General features: G+C 41.4%; 1 protein-coding gene and 1 long non-coding RNA gene across 3 annotated transcripts in view; one reads left to right on the top strand and one right to left on the bottom strand.

Moving 5' to 3' along the window:
- The window catches only part of plch2a (phospholipase C, eta 2a), a 158,891-nt gene that overhangs the window by 85,794 nt on the left and 52,546 nt on the right, over window positions 1-20,551 (bottom strand). The window lies entirely within an intron of this gene.
- LOC144993884 (uncharacterized) lies at window positions 9,715-18,603 on the top strand. The gene is made up of 2 exons (XR_013657160.1): window positions 9,715-15,072; window positions 16,989-18,603. It is a non-coding gene; the product is annotated as an uncharacterized LOC144993884 (long non-coding RNA).

Here is a 20,551-nt window from a genome sequence, read left to right as displayed (position 1 = left end):
ATTTAGTTGTTGTCAAAGTATTTTTACTAGTAGCATGCATCAATTATCTTTCTTCAGCTTGTTTGTCTTCCTTACATTAAACATTTATAAAACAGCATTAAAATTAGATTAGGTATTTCAGCCTCTTTTGGTCTCTTTTGTGCTCAAATATCAGATTCTGTTGTCAGGATTAAGCATCTCTTTTTAAAAATGTAAGTAGTTTAGGCATTCTGTCATGTTTTTCCTGTTTATTTCAACTGTGTTTTCCCATCATCTCCATGTTCACCACCTTGTCCCTCAGTTTCCATATAAACCTTTGAAAGTTTGGATTTTAGACTGAAATGTTTCAAACATTAGCAGGGAGAAACTCTGGAAAATGTTTCTGTCCTTTTGTCACGAGGAACTCTTTATTCACTCAAAGCGACATTGTTTTTCAGATCATTTTATAGAAAATTCTGTTTCTAAAGTGTTGCTGGTTGTATAATATGCTGCACTTTTGTGCCCTGCATGATTTATGCTGCAGATAAGGAGTTTTCATAAGTCTTCTTGCAGGACGAAGGTGCACGTGGTTATGTGCATGTTTGGTCCGTCCATGTAGAACACTTGTGTCAAACTCACACTGGCCTGCAGTGTAATTCTAATTGGCCCACGAGATCATATCAAATGTGCATGAGAGCTGACAGTGGAAAAGGACTAAGCAGATGTGTTGAGCTACATGAGGAAATCTGTCATTTATGGAAAACAAAGGGAAGGAACAAGGCTGAGAGATCAAAAGTTTCTGAGTGCGCTTGCATTTCTGTCTGACATTGTGAGCCATCTCGAGGTGCTTAACATGCAGCTTCAGGGACGGGCCACATCAACACAGCAGTGAGGGCCTTTAAAACTGAGTTGTGTCTGTGGAAGACTCAGATGCTGCAGGGAAACTTGGGTCATTTTCAGTGCTGCCAAACCATAGCAGAGCTCATTTCTCTTGCCGTGCTGCCATGCGCACAGCTTTCTGAAAGAATTAATGCGCTCAGCACCGAGTTTTCCCGGCGATTTGCCGGCTTTGAGGCTCAGAAAGGGAGTTTTGAACTGCTCAGTAATCCGTTTGTGATCGACGTGAAAAGCGCACCAACCAGCCTCCATCCATCCATCCATCTTCCTCCGCTTATCCGGGACCGGGTCGCGGGGGCAGCAGACTGAGCAGAGATGCCCAGACTTCCCTCACCCCAGCCACTTCCTCCAGCTCCTCTGGGGGGACCCCGAGGCGTTCCCAGGCCAGCCGAGAGACCAGCGTGTCCTAGGTCTTCCCCGGGGCCTCCGCCCAGTGGGACATGCCCGGAACACCTCTCCAGGGAGGCGTCCAGGGGGCATCCGGACTAGATGCCCGAGCCACCTCAGCTGGCTCCTTTCGATGTGGAGGAGAAGCGGTTCTACTCCGAGCTCCCCGCGGGTGACCGAGCTTCTCACCCTATGGCCTTTCTCTAAGGGAGCGCCCAGCCACCCTACGGAGGAAGCTCATTTCAGCCGCTTGTATTCGGGACCTCGTTCTTTCGGTCATGGCCCATAACTCATGACCATAGGTGAAACCAGCCTCCAAATGGAGCTAATTGAGCTCCAGTGTTACGACATGCTCAAATCTAAATATGACTCTATTTGTGCTGGGCAGTTTCCATGTTTCCTCCCCAACACAATCCCTCCATTACGCACCTAAGCTGCCCAGATGCTCTCGATGTTCGGTAGCAAACATCTATGTGAACAACTGTTATCTATGATGAAGGTGAACAAAACACCTCACAGAAGTCGACTCACTGATGAACACCATCACTCTGTCCTGAAGTTTTCCTGGGCTCAGAGTCTGACCCCAGACTTTGATGAACTAACATCTAAGAAAAGATGCCAGGATCTGGCTTAGACCAATGTGCAGAGAAAATCAGAGAGCAGCAAACTGAGCTGGAATATCTCTGTTTCTGATGCACTTTTCCTACTGCAAAGCCTGGAATGTTAATAGTTGAAATGTTTAATAATGTTTTTATTGAATAACATTATTGTTTTTTTTTTTTTTTTTTTTTTTTTTTTTTTTTGTTGGTTTCCTTTGTTGTTGGCTTTGAAAGAGATTTACTTTAAAAAGGAACTTGAAAGAATACGGGGAGAGACATACTTTATTTATTTCAATAAGAAAGGAATCCAACTGATGTGTCTTTTATTTCAAATTGAATTTCTCATGTTTGTAATATCAAGCTTTGGTTGTTCCACATTCTGGTTTTAAGCAAAACTAAAGTTAGTTTCCATCTGAAAAGGTTAAACATTAAATATCAGTTGCAGTTAATTTAAGTCTGGCAGCTCGCTCATGCGGAGCAGCTGGATGGACTTTTCCTCCGGAGTCACACCGTAACAAAGCACCCTCCTCTGCCCGCTAACACGACGCTAAGTCCAGCTGCTCTGCTCAAAGACACGCTTCGTTTTTCCGGAGGAGCCAGCCATCCTTTCTATGCTCCACAGCCTCCTCTGGAGTGCCACACCGTCCATCACGATCGGAATAAACTGTTTCTATGCGCCACGATCGGATCAACAATCGGCATACCACACCTCTCTCCTTCTGAAGGAAATAGTGATCCGAATGAATCTGATCTGGGCAGAGTATTCTACGGTGGCCGAGAGGTGCAAGACACGCTTACATGTAAGATACAGCAACAGCAAATCATGAAACACAACAGCAAATCATGAAACACAACAGCAAATGCTGAAACTGTGTTTCGTGATTTGCTGTTTTGTTTCAGTATTTGCTGTTGTGTTTCAGTATTTGCTGTTGTGTTTCAGTATTTGGTGTTGTGTTTCGTGATTTGCTGTTGTGTTTCGTGATTTGCTGTTGTGTTTCAGTATTTGCTGTTGTGTTACGTGATTTGCTGTTGTGTTTCGTGATTTGCAGTTGTGTTTCAGTATTTGCTGTTGTGTTTCGTGATTTGCTGTTGTGTTTCGTGATTTTTTCATTTGTACTGGGATTTGCTGTTGCTATATCTTAAATGTAAGCGTGTCTCGCACCTCTCGGCCACCGTAGTATTCAGAACAGTGCGTTTAAATGAGGCATTTTTATTCTGATCAGGCATTTATTCCGATTACTTTAGTCCATGAGTTTCAGTTTTTCTACAACTCTGATAGAGTGGAACAGATACTTGATGACTGTTTTAATGTTTTATTATTGGACAACTGAAAACGTGACTAAATCTGCTGGGTCAAACATATACATATATAGTAGCATGAATTAGCAGTTTTGGTGTCTTAGAAAATGATGTCAATGAATTGAGATTTATAGCATGACCTCTTTACTTGTGAGTGGTTACAAGTGACTACAGCTGTTGACTTCTTTGAGGACATTTAAATAGGCCTCATTGGATACAAACGCTACATGGGGAAAGTCAAAGGAGCTCAGCATGAAAAAGTGAATCATCGACTTAAACAAGTCAGGAAAGTCACTTGGGGCCATTCAAAGTAGCAGCAGGTCCCAAGAGCAACAGTGCAAACAAATGTTTTTATAATGTGAATGGAACTGTTCTGATCAGGACGAAATAGATTTTACCACCATTACTTACAAACAAGTGCATTTGAAGTGCTGTGTGGGGCCGATAACTGGAACACCTGAAGTCTTTGCTGCCAGATGCTCATCAGTTCCACCCATTGACTGTATAAGTGAACTGGACTGAGCTTTAACACGTCTGAACTGTGGCAAAATGGTGACTGAATTGGCTTTCCTTGGCTGGAGCTGGAGGTAAGGCTTTTTCTATGTGACGTCACAGCTGCTCTGTCCAGTTTCCTTAAACAGTTGTTGGTTCCACCACCTTGTGGTGACTGCAGAAAAATGAAGGTTTACCTGAAACCAAATGTTTCACACAAAGTTCACAGTCTTTACATTTAAAATGTAGAAATCATTTCAATGCAGGAAAAGACCCTGAAAGCTAACATTGTGCCTCTGTGAGTGCAAAGATTGGAGCTGAATTGAGTCTGAAGTAACAGATCCTGTGTCAAAGAATATATCAAGGCTAACAATCACACCCGAACTCACAAAAACAAGAAATGTCCTCTAGAAGTACATACCATATTTTCCGGACTATAAGTCGCTCCGGAGTATAAGTCGCACCAGCCCAAAAATGCATTATAAAGTAGAAAAAAACACAGATAAGTCGCACTGGACTATAAGCCGCATTTTGACGGGAAATTTATTTGACATAATCTGAGACCATGAACTAATAACTTGCACAAACTCATATGACACAATCATAGCAGACTGTTTATCTCATAATTTCACAGTAATTCTTTCTCATACTTATTTATTTATTCATTTCATGAAGCATCATTGGCCAACTAATACTCTGTTTTCCTCCTGTATTTGTAGAAACAGTTGTCATTTTTATTGCATTTCTGAATAAATGAAATCATTGGAAGATAGATAGATAGATATTCTTTATTGATCCCACATTGGGGAAATTCAATTGTCACAGCAGTTCCAAAGAGCAGAGAAAAGAAAAGTGACAGCAATGTGCAAAAGTGAGGGGTGTTCCCAAATGTGCAAGTATTCAAATACAAAAAAATGTGCAAAAATAGAAAAAAGTAAAAGTAAGTAAGTAATAAATTATGTACACTATTACAACATAACACGTTATGCCTAATAATAAAATTAAATAAATAAAGTAAAGACACAGAATATACAGATGAGCTATGGATGTATGAAAAACCGGTTTGTACATGCATTTTTAAACTGTGGCATTGTACAGTCTTACAGCTAGAATATTAAAATAGAATAATATGTTGTTAGCCTTCAAGATCTTACTGTAAAAAAAAATTTGCTGATTCTCTGAGTCACTTAACATACTCTTAACACTTAACATACCTCATACATCGAATTGACCCAGGAACATCATCTCTGTTCCTCACAAATGAACATAACAGGAGGGTTAACAATGTATTCATTTCAATTTAGTTCTAATATAAGTCGCTGCGGAGTATAAGTCGCACCCCTTGCCAAACTATGAAAAAAAGGGCGACTTGTAGTCCGGAAAATACGGTACATACTGTAAGTACAATTACTACTCTAGCAACATTGATTTTGATGCTGTAAAACCTCTACTACTTAGTGAAACGACTTAAGAGCACAATGTTTGCAAACAGTTACCCATTTAAATTTGAATAAATCTGTAGAGTTACCCCCCCCCCCCCCCCACACACACACACACACCCCAATGTCCTGCCCAACCTCAGGGGGGCGCCCTTCCAGCAGCGTTTGCACACATGACCCCGAGGTTATGAAAGTGATGCTTACAGAATTCATAAATCTGAAACAGGGTAGCAGGCTTTTGAATATCTTTGGTGCAGCATGCTATCCGTCTCCATACAGCAGTCCCTCTCTCACTCTTGACAGGGGCTGTTATTATTTCCCATCATGCTACAGCCCTGACCTCGGACATGAGTTTTACTCTGAAAAATAATCGTTCTTGATTTTAATTCCTGGCCGAGCGTGAAGCTTCCCATGTTTGCATTTGAACACGCCTGTGCGGCAGCTGATGCTTTTTGTCACGAGACAGCTGTGTTTCTCCATTATTGCTTCCAGTGTTTGGCATTTATGAGCTTGTTTGCAGAATCAGAGGACACTGCAGAGATGAAAGTAAAAACAGCTGAATGTGCATTAAAGCGTTGGATTTCTGAAGATAAGAGACGAAAAATGAGCACCTTTAAATAAGCGCTGCAAGTCCCAGTGTGACCACAAACGCCATTCTCAGTGGAGCTGGTGAGGTTCTTTCTTTTTAGGGGCAGTATGATGAAGCCAACCAGCTAAAGAGACAAAACTCCGCAACAACGGCATGTCAGAGATCAGCTCTGCTGGCAGAGAACTGAATAAAAATGGCTGCTGTTGCTGCAATGAACACTTTTTGTTTCGTCATCCTGCACTTTCTCCTAATCCAGAGGGTTAAGCATAGAATCATCTGTGAAGCCCACTTCCTTGGTAAACCACGTTCAAAACAAAGTCACAAATTCCTTAACATGCTAAAGGGCAGTAAAAGCGAGCCCAGCACACAGTTGCCATGGCAACAGCACTTTGACAAGGTTAGCTTGAGTGAGTAAGTGGAAAGTTTGAAGCATCTTTTCATGGCTTTTAGGTCCGGATGATACGACGGAGCTTTAGGGCTAGTTTAAGGCAAGTTTTTTTTAGTTACGACTTTAAAGTCCTAATTTTATGAGAAAAAAGTCATAAATATGAGAAAAAATTTACAACTTTAAATTTAATAACACTATTTTTTTTTGGTGGCTTTAAAACTTTGTAGGATTAAAATGACACGTGGTCACACGGGAACAAAGGTCAAAGATGGTAAAAGTGCATATTACCCATGGGGCAAAATTTTGCCTAGTGGTGGTGTCACTAATGTGATGAAATCTCATTTTAAGGAAGCTCTTCTCACAGGCCTTTCCATGACTACACAGTTGTCCAAATACCTCCCTTGACCTAGCCTCAAATAGGTTGTTGTCTACGTTTGGTGAGGGGCGGAGCCTCTGATTTTAACAAAAAGTGTATAAGCATGTGTGCTGAAATTAGTGAATTTTTGTCAAAGATACAGAAAAAAAAATGTCCAATAACAAAACATTTTCCCCATGATCCCCCTTTTTGCAAAAGCCCTGTTTTTTCTGTTAACTGTGTTCAGCATCTCCTCGGGGATCTGTGTGACCCTAACAACTAACCCCATTATTGTTGTTCTGAGGACTCAGCATGTGAGATCCATAACAAACACGTTAGTTTGTAGCTCTAAGATTGGAGCTGAAAGGCAAAACTGCTGATTTATCTGAGTCCAGCTGTCCTGCAGGTAGGGTCTGTTGGAAAATATTCAATTAAAGCAGCTGAAAAAGATCTTCTTGTGAAGCTGTGAAGTGAGGGATGGGGTAAGGGGCTCACCCTGAGGATGAAGGCCTCCGTTTTAATGGTAGACCTGCTGCAGTTGAAGTGGGCTGGTTAGATGAGCTAAGGAGATCCGACCAGTTAGCTGGTCTGGAAATGCCTCAGGGTTGAGGGGGGTAATTCCCGTTAATGATGGGAAAGGGTTACTGGGAAGAATTGCTGTTGTGGATCTTAGAGAAGAGGCGTGAGGATGAAGTAGGAAATCCTGACTGACATCTCAACAGTTTTCAGATGTGAAGGTTCACATGATTGACACCTCAGCGTGTTGGGGGTCAGGGCGGGCCATCACTGGGGCCATTTCCTACCAGCAGGACTACAGGCTCATCTCTCTGACCATGAGACCAGATCTATGACTACCTCAATGAAAAATGGATTTGCTGTAAAAATCCAGGAAGAAAGAACGGTTCTGAATGTTCCTGCAAAAGAAAGGAGATTTGAAGCACATTTTGACTGCAAGGGTGCAGATTGTCCTTTAAAATGGGCTCAATTGAATCCAACTTTTTCAGGTTAAAGCAGCAACAGCAAGAGGTGTGAGCCAGTGTTGGTTCATTTTTTAAAAGTGTTTTATTTTTGTCTACAAATACTGAATTTCTCCAAATACAGACCTAAATGTCTCCATTGTTTTACATATGAAACAATCCCAGCCTGACTCCATCCTCAGAACAGCTTCTCCACGTCCTTTCGGGACCTTCTGTTTTCCCAGATTTCTGGAAAAACTTTCCAGTTATATTACAAACAAATGCAGGAAAACATTCCTTCTTTTAGCATTAGATCAAGTATGTAGGATCTAGGGCTTTTCTGGGACACAAGCATTAGTATGTCCCCGAGGGGAAGGTTTTCATTACTTCCTCCAGAACTGCCTTTAGATGAAATCACATGAGCGATCCAGGCTCTGTTTATGTGTGAGTGTGCCCACGTTTGGTTACGCTGCTGTGATGTAATTCAATGTGCGAAGCAGTGAAGCGAGCGTGTGCCTTCTCTGTGGGGAGAATACCTGAGAATAGACCCAGCCACGTGTCAGAACGAGGCAGAGGATCCTGACTGAAGACGCTTTTCTCTGTTCTTCACTTTCTCTGCAAACATCGCCAAGTTTGATGACCTGAAATCCTTCAAAATGCCCCAAGACTCCCAACAGGTTAAGACATCACCATGGCAACCAACCAACTATCAGCTCAAATAGCTTTACATGCCATCAGCAGCATTCAACATCTTAGCAAAACATATTGAAAACAATTCTTTTCATTCATGCAGGGTGATCCATCGTGAGTCAGAGCGTGAGATGACTTATCCTGATGGGAACTTACATAGGAATTACCTATGCATTAATACGTTTTATGACTCTGTGGTGGCCTCTGTTATCCACTACGCCGTGGCCTGTTGGGGAGCAGGCAGCAGGAAGAGACTGAACAAGCTGGTCAGGAGGGCCAGTTCTGTCCTGGGCTGTCCACTGGACTTTGTGGAGGAAGTGGGTGAAAGGAGGATGTTGGCCAAGTTAACATCCATCATGGACAGCACCTCTCACCCACTACATCAGACAGTGGAGGCACTGAACAGCTCCTTCAGTGGAAGACTGTTACACCCCCCATGCAGGAAGGAACGGTTCCGCAGGTCATTCATCCCAACAGCTGTGAGATTGTACAATGCCACAGTTTAAATATGATGTACAAACCGGTAATCATACATCCATAGCTCATCTGGATATTCTGTGTTTTTGCTTTATTTATTTAATTTTATTATTAGGCATAACATATGTTATGTCGTAATAGTGTACATAAGTTCTTACTTAGTTTTTACTTTTTCTATTTTTGCACATTTTTTATTTGTATACTTGCACATTTTGGAACACCCCTCACTTTTGCACATTGCTGTCACTTTTCTCTGCTTTTTGGAACTGCTGTGACAATTGAATTTCCCCAATGTGGGATCAATAAAGAATATCTTATCTTATCTTATCCATGCGTTAACATAAAGAATTAAGCTCATATTGTATGCAGTTGTTGTGTCGTGGAGTCTGAAGTCAGCAGTTCAATAGATTTGTGTTTGTCAAAACAGAAAAAAGTTGTGATTGTTGTTCTGATGGAGCATCTATGTTCCCTCACGACTTTCTGTGTGGTAAGAACCATCTTTGCCCTGGTCTTAACCCCGCAGCTCTGAACCTATCCCCACTCTAAGTGACTAAGCCATCGCAGTAATCAGGCATGCAGAAAAGAAAATGCAAGTGAGGGCCTGTTAGCAACACTTGGATTGAATGTCATTTGGATTCTGGAGCTCCTCATGACTATTGTTGCTGAGCCACGACTCGACACTCTCTGAAAAACTCCTGCTGTTTTACATACATTCAATTATAATCCGGTATTTCCAAGATTATTTAATTTAAAATGAAAAGTAATGTCATCTGTGCTGTATGTCATGTGAATGCTGCGTATTTGACAATAAAGCTGACTTTGACTTTAACTATGATTATATTCACAAAAACTATTGTAGTGAAGCAGCTACTGGTCCTGTTTTTGCTGTAGCCGTCCTCTGAGGTGATACGATGACACGGATTTGTTTCCACAGGGGCACAGAGGCAAACAGTAGGAGTAAGCCTGGCTTAAGGTTTTTATTTTTTGCTGTTTTTACAAGTTTTTGTGTTTGAAAACATGTCTCTGTTTTATGTAGAGTAACAGCAGAGAAAGTAAAATGATTTTGAAAGCATCCATTTGAATGATTCACCAGAAAGGATTTTTGTGTTTCAGTTAAGTTCTAAAATGAAACTTTGTAATCTAATCATGTTTTCATTTATATATTGTCAGATGAATGGGATGAATACTATAAAGAACATGTGTCAAACTCACTCACTTTAGAAAGTTATAATAAATAAATAAATGAGTTATTTAACATTAAGGAGTAGTTACATTCCTTTTTCATTACATTTAGTTACATGTATAAGTTAAATCTGGCCCTTTGAGGACAGACACTATGCTAATGTGGCCCTTGGTGAAAATGAGTTTGACCCCCCTGCTCTAAAGCCATCATGCCGTTGTCTTCCTGTTTCTCTTTCTTTATTCTAGTATCTTTTTTGCTGCTTACCTCTTTCTACATTTTTCAGCTATTTTAACCGTTCAACTACTAAAATGTTCAGCTCTTTCAGCTTTTTCCAGCTGTGCATTTTGTGTCTGTGCATTTATTTTTCTGTTCTTTGAGCAATACGATGTCTCCTGTAATACCGACACCTCTTCAGGCTGCATCGCTTCCTCTGGTGTCAGTTAATGTTTGGTTATGATATAGTTTCATTTTTATCTAGTGTTTCCTAATTTATTCCTTTTTTCATATCAAGTTCACATTTAGATTGGCACGTACAAACAATGAAGGTTTTAAACCTCCGAGTGTAAGTATGTGTACGCTGTAGAAAGGACATCAAATGTTCTTCTCACTTTGATTCCAAGGAAGTTTTTATCTTCATGATGCTCCTCAGGACAGAGAATGAACCACAAATGGAATGTTCCTTACTGTGTGCACGCACCTGCTTGGGGGCCTTAGTTCATTTTACCCGTGGCTGATCAAGTGCTCTCCCTCTGGATTTTTCCGATCCGTAGCCCCCCAGAGTCCGTCGGCGTGTTATGAGACTTGTCTGTGACCGTCAGCACATTGGTGTTCCCACCTCCATCACAATCATGTGCTGACACACATGGGGGGAGGGAGGTGTAATGAGCTCGGCAACTCATTACAGCAAATAAGGAGGGCTTTCATATGAGAGCAAAAACCTTCTCCCTCTGAACAGAGTTTCATCAAAGCACAGCCGCACACGGATGCTGCTTTCAGCTGCATTAGAAAACTGATTATCTTGAGGGAAATAAAACCTCACCGACATCCAGCGCCTGTCTGGAAAGCTACTGAAGCATTTTAGTTTCATCCTCTCCAAACAGCCTCCGTCTCTCTGAGACCCTGTTTGCCAAGTTTTTTAGGCATTAGTTAGACCCAGTGTGTGCGTGTTACATGTGTGTGTGTGTGTTACATGTGTGTGTGTTATGTATGTGTGTATTACATGTGTGCGTGTTATATGTGTGTGTGTTATGTATGTGCGTGTTACATGTGTGTGTGTGTGTTACATGTGTGTGCGTGTCACATGTGTGTGCTGTTGCATGAGTGTGCGTCTTACATGTGTGTGTTATGTATGTGCGTCTTACATGTGTGTGCTGTTGCATGTTTGATTTGATTTGATTTTAAATGGTTTATTTCAAGCAATTAAGTAGAAATAATACACAACAGCAATATAATCATCAGTTATACATTCATACAGTAACTAATCAAACTTAGGATAATTAGACATATTAATAAATATTGCTTGAAAGGGAGTGGAAGGAAGCGAACTTATATAATCCCTCGGGTATGACAGGATTTGTCAATATCCGGTTCCCAGTTTTTTATCAGACAGAATTAAGAATCATAAGATATCGATAAAGCACATGACAAAGATGAATTACTTAAGTATTACTTCAAAAATAACTATTTTGGAAATCAACATGGCAAATGCAGATCAGTCATCTGAAATATATGCAGATTATGTTACTTATAAAAGCCATTCATATGAATAAAACATAATACTATATCAGTAAAGCAGACACAATACTGTTTGAGGAATTTTCATAGCAAAATTTCATCAAGTATCAAAAGTTAAAAACATGTGCAAAATTATGCTACATTAGGAAAGATTTTTGAATCAATTTATCAATTTTTGGAGAAAGTGAAGTAATATCATTAAAAGTCAATCAATTTAGCGTATTACATGTGTGTGTGTTATGTATGTGCGTGTTACATGTGTGTGTGTGTTATGTATGTGCGTGTTACATGTGTGTGTGTTATGTATGTGCGTGTTACATGTGTGTGTGTTATGTATGTGTGTGTTACATGTGTGTGCGTGTTACATGTGTGTGTGTTATGTATGTGCGTGTTACATGTGTGTGTGTTATGTATGTGTGTGTTACATGTGTGTGCGTGTTACATGTGTGTGCGTCTTACATGTGTGTGCTGTTACATGTGCGTGCTGGCTCATGTGTGTGTTGTTACATATGTGTGCTGTTACATAGGTGGGCTGTGTTGTGCTTCAGGATTGACTGAGAGTAAATAATGTTCAGGACGTGCTGTATTAGTTTGTCTTTTAATAACAGAACTCTTAGCAGTCTCATTACATGAAGGCTATCTGCTTCAAAACATATCCCAGCAAGTATTGCATATCACCCATGATGCATCTCTAACAATCAGCGTATCTCTACTACTGAGGTGCATTCAAATGCAATAGGAGAAATGTACGCCAGAATATTACATCCCCTTCCTTAAAAAAAAACAATTATCTGACTCAGCAGTCATCAATGTTAACCTGACTAAAGTTTTAATTATTAGTGTTACTTTTCTTTCAACTGAGCTGACTTAATCAAAATAACTTTGTTTCAGATGAACAACGTAAATCAGTGATTAATAACATCATTAGAACAATAATTTTAACCTCAAATGTCACCTAATATGCATAAGAGTATGTGATGATGAACTGACTTAACTTTAACTTTATAACTCCATCACAATCCTGGGCCTGACTTCACGTCCAAAACGGGTTTTGTACAGAGATGCAGAGGAAACTTCCCCTGATGTACTGCTGTCTGTGTTGTTCAGTGTTTTGGCTTGCATTTCTACAGCTGGGTTTGTTCCCAGGGCCTCTGAAGTATTGAGTAGATGTTTTCTGTTGCGTCGATACTCTTGTCCTTCAGCAGTACGTACGTGGCATGATCTTTCTGTGTCTGCAGGTTTTACAACAACAGCAGGTTTCCAATGTCCAAGTTCTTGGAACCGCACTCGTTGTCCCTCCTGTAGTTGTGTGAGTGGCTTGGCAGATCTGTCGTACGTCTTCTGTCTTTCCTGATGTAAAAGTCTGTTCTGATGCATTTTGTTGTAGTTTACGATTTCCGGCTGCAACTGATTTGGTGTGGTTGGAAGAGTAGATCTCAATCTACGACTCATGAGCAGTTGAGCTGGGGCTCTGAAGTTGTCGACTGGTGTGTTTCTGTATTCTAAAATACTCAAGTGGAGATCTTTGTTGTCATCTTTACTTTTGCTCAGGAGTGTCTTTGCTATTTGCACGTATTTCTCAGCCAGTCCGTTGCTTTGGGGATAATGTGGGCTTGTGGTGATATGTTTGAATCCCCATGTACTTGAAAATGTTGCAAACTCTCCTGATGCATATTGTGGTCCGTTATCTGAAATGAAAGTCTCTGGAATGCCATGTCTGGCAAAGGTTGCTTTCAGCTTCTGGATGATGGCATTGGATGTGGTGCTGTTCATTTTGTCCAGTTCAAAATATCTGCTAAAATAGTCTACGGTGACCATGTAGTTTTCATGATTCCAGTTGAAGAGGTCTGATGCGATAACTTGCCATGGTCTCTCTGGAATCTTATGATTAATCATTGGCTCTTTTGTATTTGCAGGTCGATGCTCAAGACATGTTGTACAGTTCTGTACTACATTTTCAATGTCTTTACTCATTCCAGGCCAGAAAAGTATGTCACGTGCTCGCTGTTTACATTTTTCTATGCCCATGTGCCCTACATGGACACGTGACAACATTTCTGCACGAAGTAAAGCTGGAATGATGATCTTCTCTCCTTTGAACACGATTCCATTAATCACAGATAATTAATTTCTGTGATTCCAGAATTCAGCAGCAATTTGAGGGCATTTTTCCTCTCCTCTGGCCATCCATTGTGTATGACATTTTTAAGTACAGTCAGATGAGTGTCCTTGCTGGTTTCCTCTTGGATTTCTTTGAGCCTGATGTCACTGACAGGTAAGTTGTCGTACACAGTGTGCACCTGCAGGTCCATTCCTTCACTCATGTTGTCATCCTGACTTGCAAAGATTTTCTAGACAATGTGTCTGCAACGGGAATGTCTTTTCCAGGTTTATGTAGAATAGTGAAACTGTAGCGTTGGAGCTGGAGTATCATCCTCTGAAGTCTAGGAGGCGCTAGGGCAAGTGGTTTTTGCATGATGGATTCAAGTGGTTTGTGGTCACTCTCCACGATGACGTGTTGTCCATATACATGATGGTGAAAACGATTGAAGCCGAACAGGATTGCATAAAGCTCCTTTTCAATTTATGCATAGTTGACTTCACTGTCAGTCAGTGATTTTGAGGCATAACTGACAGGCTTACTGTCCTGCAATAGAACTGCACCTAATCCGTACTTTGATGCATCCACCTGGAGTTTCACCTGTTTTGATCAAAGTATGTCAAAACAGGTCCTGGCTCTCGTGTAATAAGTTCTTTCATTTTGCTGAAAGCTTGTTCGTGCTGTGCATCCCATACGAACTCACTGGACTCTTTCAGGAGTTGGCGCAAGGGGGCATTTATATCAGAAAGACAGGGTGCGAATTTGGACAAATAGTTGACCATTCCCAGAATGGTCTCGAGCTCACCTTTGTTTTTAGGGGCTTCCATCTCCTTGATGGCTCTGATTTTTTCAGGGTCAGGTTTGATGCCATCAGCTGTGAGGCGATGTCCAAAATAGCTGACTTCGGTGGCACAGATGATACTCTTGTCCGGATTCAGCCTGACGCCTCTCTCTCTAGACCTTTGCAGCATTGCACGAAGGTTCCTGTCGTGTTCAGCTTTTGTTACATATATTAATATGTCATCGACAATAGCTGTGACACCTTCTAATCCCTCATAGGTCTCATCAATCTTCCTTTGGAACTCATCTTGTTCTGATACAAGACCAAAGGGCAACCTCAGGAATCTATAGCGTCCAAATATGGTGTTGAACGTTGTGAGCTTGGATGACTCATCTGTCAATTTAATGGCCCAGTAGCCTGACCTGGCATCCATGACAGAAAAGTATCTAGCTCCTGCAAGTTTGGCTGTGATGTCATCAAGGGTTGGCAGAGGGTAGTGTGGGCGTTTTACTGCCTTATTCAGCTCTCTGGGGTCAAGGCATATTCTAAGTTTACCTGTTCGTGGCTTTTCAGCTACCACCATAGAATTAACCCATTCTGTAGGTTCTGTCACTTTAACAATAATATGCTGTTCTTCCATATTTTCCAGCTCTTTCTTCAATCGACTGCGGAGCGCATGTGGAACTCGTCTTGGGGGGTGTCCTACAGGAGTAGCCTTTGGATCGAGATGGATTGTGCACTCACCAGGTAATAATCCTATTGCTGTGAAGACATCCTTAATTCATCCATACTGTTTGTCACCGGTTTCTGTGTCACAGACATCACAAGCTGAATTAAGCCAAAGTCCAGGCAAGCTTTTAAACCTAAGACAGGGGGTGCTCTAGTATCCTCAACATATACTTTCAGTCTTAATGCCTTGTCTTTGTGTTTGCACTTCAGTGTGCATTTGCCTCTTACAAGCAGGCGTTCCCCTCCATATCCATAGAGTGGGTGTGAGACGGGTTTCAGGTGCTGTGATCTTCCTATGATGGTAAACAAATTTGTGGGAATGACGTTAGTGGAAGAGCCCGTGTCCAGTTTGAAGTTAACAGTTCTTTGGTTGGGGCCAACTTTCAGTTCTGCAAAAGCTTGTGTATCATTTTCGTTCTGTTTAGTGTGACACACTGCATCAATAAACAGGCTGCTGCTTTCAATGCTGCTTTCTGATCCACTCTCATTTACTGTATGAACACTTCTCTTTTGCGTAGAACGACAAACCTTTGAGAAGTGATTCCACTTTCCAGTTTTTGCATTGCTTACCCTTAGCTGGGCATTTTTCCTCGTAGCTGTGTCTGTTGCCACAATAGCCGCATCCTCTTGGCATTCTGGTAGCTTCCTGTGGCTTGTCTGTTGTGTGGTATTTCTTTCTTGACTGCCGGCCTTTCCAGGGTGGATTCTTTGGTGCTTGTCGTTCAACAGCATGTATGGCGTCCTCTCGCAGGCTGCTGCCACTGCTTGATATGGTTTTCATTTGGGCCTTGGCTATTTCATGTGACCTTGCAATGTCCACAGCTTTATCCAATGTTAGTTCGGATCCAACGCTAAGTAGCTTTTCCCTCACGCTCGGTGAATGGATGCCGAAAACTATACGGTCCCGGACCATCTCCTCACTGTTTGCATAAGCACAGTCTTTGACAAGAAGTCTCAAGTCTACAAACTGTTACAAACTGTTCAAATGCCTCATTTGCTCCTTGAACTTTCTCATGAAATTTGTAGTGAGCAAAAATTACGTTAGCTTTGGGCATAACGTAGGTCTCATACTTGTCATAATACGTTTTAAGTATTTTTCTTTCATCTTCAGTTAGCGACCATGTGTTATAGATGTCTCTACCTTTTTCTCCAACCCAAAGAAGAAGATAGCTGCACTTTTCCTCCTCACTCTTTCCCTTTGAGTGGTCCAGAAAACATCAGCTCCACGTGTAGCTTGAATCTGCGCCATGCTTCAGGAAGGTTGTTAGCATCCCAACACATTTGTGGCGGCGTAACTCCGGTAAAATCAATCTTGCAGTCTTTGTTTGGACAGTCGGTTTTACTCTGACACCATGTTGTGCTTCAGGATTGACTGAGAGTAAATAATGCTCAGGACGTGCTGTATTAGTTTGTCTTTTAATAACAGAACTCTTAGCAGTCTCATTACATGAAGGCTATCTGCTTCAAAACATATCCCAGCAAGCATTGCATATCACCCATGATGCATCTCTAACAATCAGCGTATCTCTACTACTGAGGTGCATTCAAATGCAATAGGAGAAATGTACACCAGAATATTACAGGCTGTTACATGTGTGTGCTGTTACATGTGTGTGCTGTTGCAAGTGTGTGTGTCTTACATGTGTGTGCTGTTACATGCGTGTGCTGTTGCATGTGTATGTGTCTTACATGTGTGTGCTGTTACATGTGTGTGCTGTTACATGTGTGTGCTGTCACATGTCTGTGCTGTTACAAGGCACTGAGGCGCTGATCCGGTATATCAGCGTGTTCTTCCTTCAGTCGCTGTTAAAGGTGGTTTGGTGTTTGAGATCAAAGCCTTGGCTGTTGGACTGCTCAGGTTTGTACCATGGATTCTATCCTATAAAACTGAGGCGCTGAGATGCTATAACCAGGTTCCCTCCTTCTCCCTCCAGCTGCTGCTGACCGTTTACTGCTGAGAGTCACCAACCTCAGGCTCTGGACATGGCAGACACACCGGACAAACGCCAGTCTCCAGAAAGAAAAGCACCAGAAGCTGGGTCCCTGACATCTAGACGACATGAACAACTTTCAAAGATGGATATCAGCTGTTCTAGGCAGAGATCTAGGCCTCAAACAACTGGAGCAGAAAATGAAAGGAAGCTGAAATGATGGCCTAAGCTGGTCTGATGTGGGATCAGAACGAGTCCAGAAAGAATGACACTGCCCTGTGTGAGCAGGACCGACCCCACGAGAAACAGACAAACAGACTTTTGGGGTTACTGAGGGGAACTCAGGGTGAAGACTGACTGCAGAAGAAAACCTGAGAGCAAGACAGATGTGACTTTCTTCTGCTGCAGTTTCTGCATCTGGATTACAGTCTTTTCTTGAAGCCTTTCGCTGGGACTCAGCTTCAAGACATCTTCTGGGTTTAGTTGCTAATCATTCAGGGCCTTTGAGGTTACACAGGACTGGTTCTTGATGTTTAGAAGTCTTTCATATTCATATTACTTCATATTCAGTTGCTTCAGGTCGTCAACTATTTATGTGTTTCACATTTTGATGAGTTTTAGGTTTAGTTCTTTGGTTTTATTCACATTTAGCTTTCTGAATGAAATAATTCACCCCACTGCTGAAAAGTTTTAGATTGCTTGAAGATGTCTATGTTCCATAGATATAAAATAATACAATGAGTGGGAAGCAATGAGAAGAATTGCTGATCAAAGTAAAAAAAAAGGGTTCAGATCTGTAAAACAGCACCTCAAACTGGCCAAGCATGACTGGATTACCGGGTTTCAGTCTCTGTGTCCACATATGATGCAGACAAACATTCCCCCCTGTTGAATACTGCTGTTGTAATCAGAAGCTTCAGATTCATGAAGCTCTGGAGAAATCTCGTTTCTCATCAAAGTGTCTCTCTATAAACTCCAAGCTAACTCCAAAGCTCAGCCGCTGCTCAGCAGGAATCTCCTTCATGTTTCTGTTTGTGCATGACAGGCGTTTCAGTCAAAGTGAGTGGAGAGCTGAAAAAGTGCCTGCATGTGGAATTTTTAATGAGAAACGCAGCACACTCCTGGAGGGGAGGGGCCAATTAAAACAAAGAGCTGCACTCACCTGCTGAGAAGCTGCTCCTCACCTTCATTTATATCAGATTTAACTATTCGTCCAGGAACTCATGAATATGTAAAATACAGTTGTTATGTGAGTCAAAAAAGAGAAAAACTGCTGGTAGATTTTATTCAAAAAATCTACCAGCACAAGACAAGAGTCCTCCTGCTCTAATCTATTTAGACAGGACAAATAACAATAAAAAATCTTTATTTTATTTGCATTCTTAAGATTTTTCCTTATTAGGATATGAAAATAGAGTCTTTTTTCCGTTTTTATTCAAACCTAAAGTTGGCCTGCAGTTTCTAAGCAGATCAATGAAAGCAGAGCATGTCTTGTGGAAGCTGGAGCCCTTCTAGCAGAGATTAAATATTATATGAACATGTTTTATTTCTGTATAAGTCCACAGACTGCCATATGTAATTGTGAATGAGAAAATAAGAAACATTTTCTTGACACAAAGGTCTGTTTTCTTTCTTAAGATTCAGTTTTTGCAGTGTTCCAATCCCAGCTGGGTCTTTCTCTGTGTGTGGAGTTTGCATGTTTGCCCTGTGTGTGCATGTGAGAGTGGCTTTTCTCCAGAGGCTCCAGTCACTGGGCTGTTTTCACACAGCCTCTCTGCTCCTGCTTGGTTCCCGTCTGAGAGGAACCGTCCCAGCACTCATAGAGGAACCACATCTATGTAAACTGCCAGCATCCAGGGGTGAGAGCAGGTCTTCTGATGAAGTTTCAGTTGTAAACCGCTGATGAGGAGAGTTTCAAACACCGTATGCAAAGCTTGGTGCAGAAGTGGGTTAAAGCTTTGCCTCTTCACAATTGAACAGGTGGGAAAGACAAAAGAAATTCTGCCTGGAATCGAGCCCTTCAGAAAAATAAAAGAAAAGTTTCTTCTCTTTGTATCCATCCTCAGAAGCTGCAGTCTGTGCTGCTGTTGGGATCCCGCGTTGCCATGACAACAGTAGGAGACTACGGCCATGTTTTTGTTGATAACGACATAAAACACCATCAATGAATGAATATGAAAAATGGGAGAGAGAACCAGTGAAACAGGTCAGAGCATGCAGACATACCTGTCTGAAGGTGCATTCAGGAAGTTTACAACTGGAAAAACATCGATCCCACATTTAAACAAGATGATTCTCTAAAAGAAAAACTCAAAAGGACAGAAAACTGTAAAGTTTTTTTCCTGGAATATGATTCATGATGGAAAAACAACTCAGAGTGGAGCTGCATGAAGACATTTCCCTGCTCTTTTCTGGATAATGGCTGGGAAAAGTTTCCTCAGGGAGTGGTCATCCTCATGGAGCTGGTTTTCTGATTTGTCAGGTGTTTAACATTCTATCTTTGCTCTTATTTACTGTGCTTCATGTAGTTCCGTGTCCAACACTGCTCTCCATTATTTATGCTGTAATGATTCATTTCCTGTTGTGTGGGCTTGATTCATGACTTATGTATGAAAGCTGTGTTTGCTCCTTTCTTATTCGATGCTGAATTTCCCAACTCATATCAATAGCCGCGGTTACATGTGCAAAATATCTTGATCGGATCAATGGTCGGATTAAAACCCAACCGTGTACATGGGATCAGAAAAACGTTCACATGTATGTATGTGCATGCGAACGTTCACATGGGCACACTTTTGGTCAGAATAAATCATTTGGGCATGTGCAGTAGTGTTGAAAATACCGGAAGAGGAAATGAGTCCCACAGTAAACAGAGTTGCCAGAGTTGAGTAAATTTTCTTTTTTTGAGAAACTTGCCAATTTAAGAAGTTTCAATCAAAAAAGTGAGGACACAACCAACCAGAAAGAGTTGGTGAGATCTGACTGAGATCACCTGGACAGACGGCGTCGTTCAGCAGTAAATGTGTTTTATTTGTGTTGAACATTTATCAATTTATGATGAAGATTCAGAGAACCTGAGTACAAAATAGAGCCTGTGAGGGTCTTTGACTAAACTGGACCGCAGCGTTTTCATTTGAGTTATTTTTTTAACGTGTCCCGTCCAACAGCTGAGCAAACAGGGCAGAGCTGAAGGCCTCTTGTGTGGGACAGATTTTACTGTTACAATGGGAGGATATGAATCTTCTGACACATGACATGTATAATTTCATTTGAGGCTAAACTTTATTCTTTATTTATGTTTGTATGCATTTCTTGTTGGACCAGATGGAAAAAAGAAAACAGGAGAGAGTGGGATGTTAGAGATGGGGGAATAGGGTATGAAAGAAAGGGGGAGGGGGGTGATGATGGAGGATGATTAAGAAGTAGAAGGAGGTAGAATCAAAAAGCAACAAGTTGTATAGTTGTGATGCAGCAACTGAAATGGGTGAGCCAAAGTTAGCCTGCTCTGCTCCATTCGGATCACAAACAGATCCATGGACGTCTTTGTTTTCCTCGTCTGAGCTGGA

Source organism: Oryzias latipes, chromosome 7 (assembly GCF_053564925.1).
Source record: "Oryzias latipes strain Hd-rR chromosome 7, Olatipes_Hd-rR_3.1".
NCBI classification, from domain to species: Eukaryota; Metazoa; Chordata; class Actinopteri; order Beloniformes; family Adrianichthyidae; genus Oryzias; species Oryzias latipes.
This window is presented reverse-complemented; position numbering and strand designations above follow the sequence as displayed.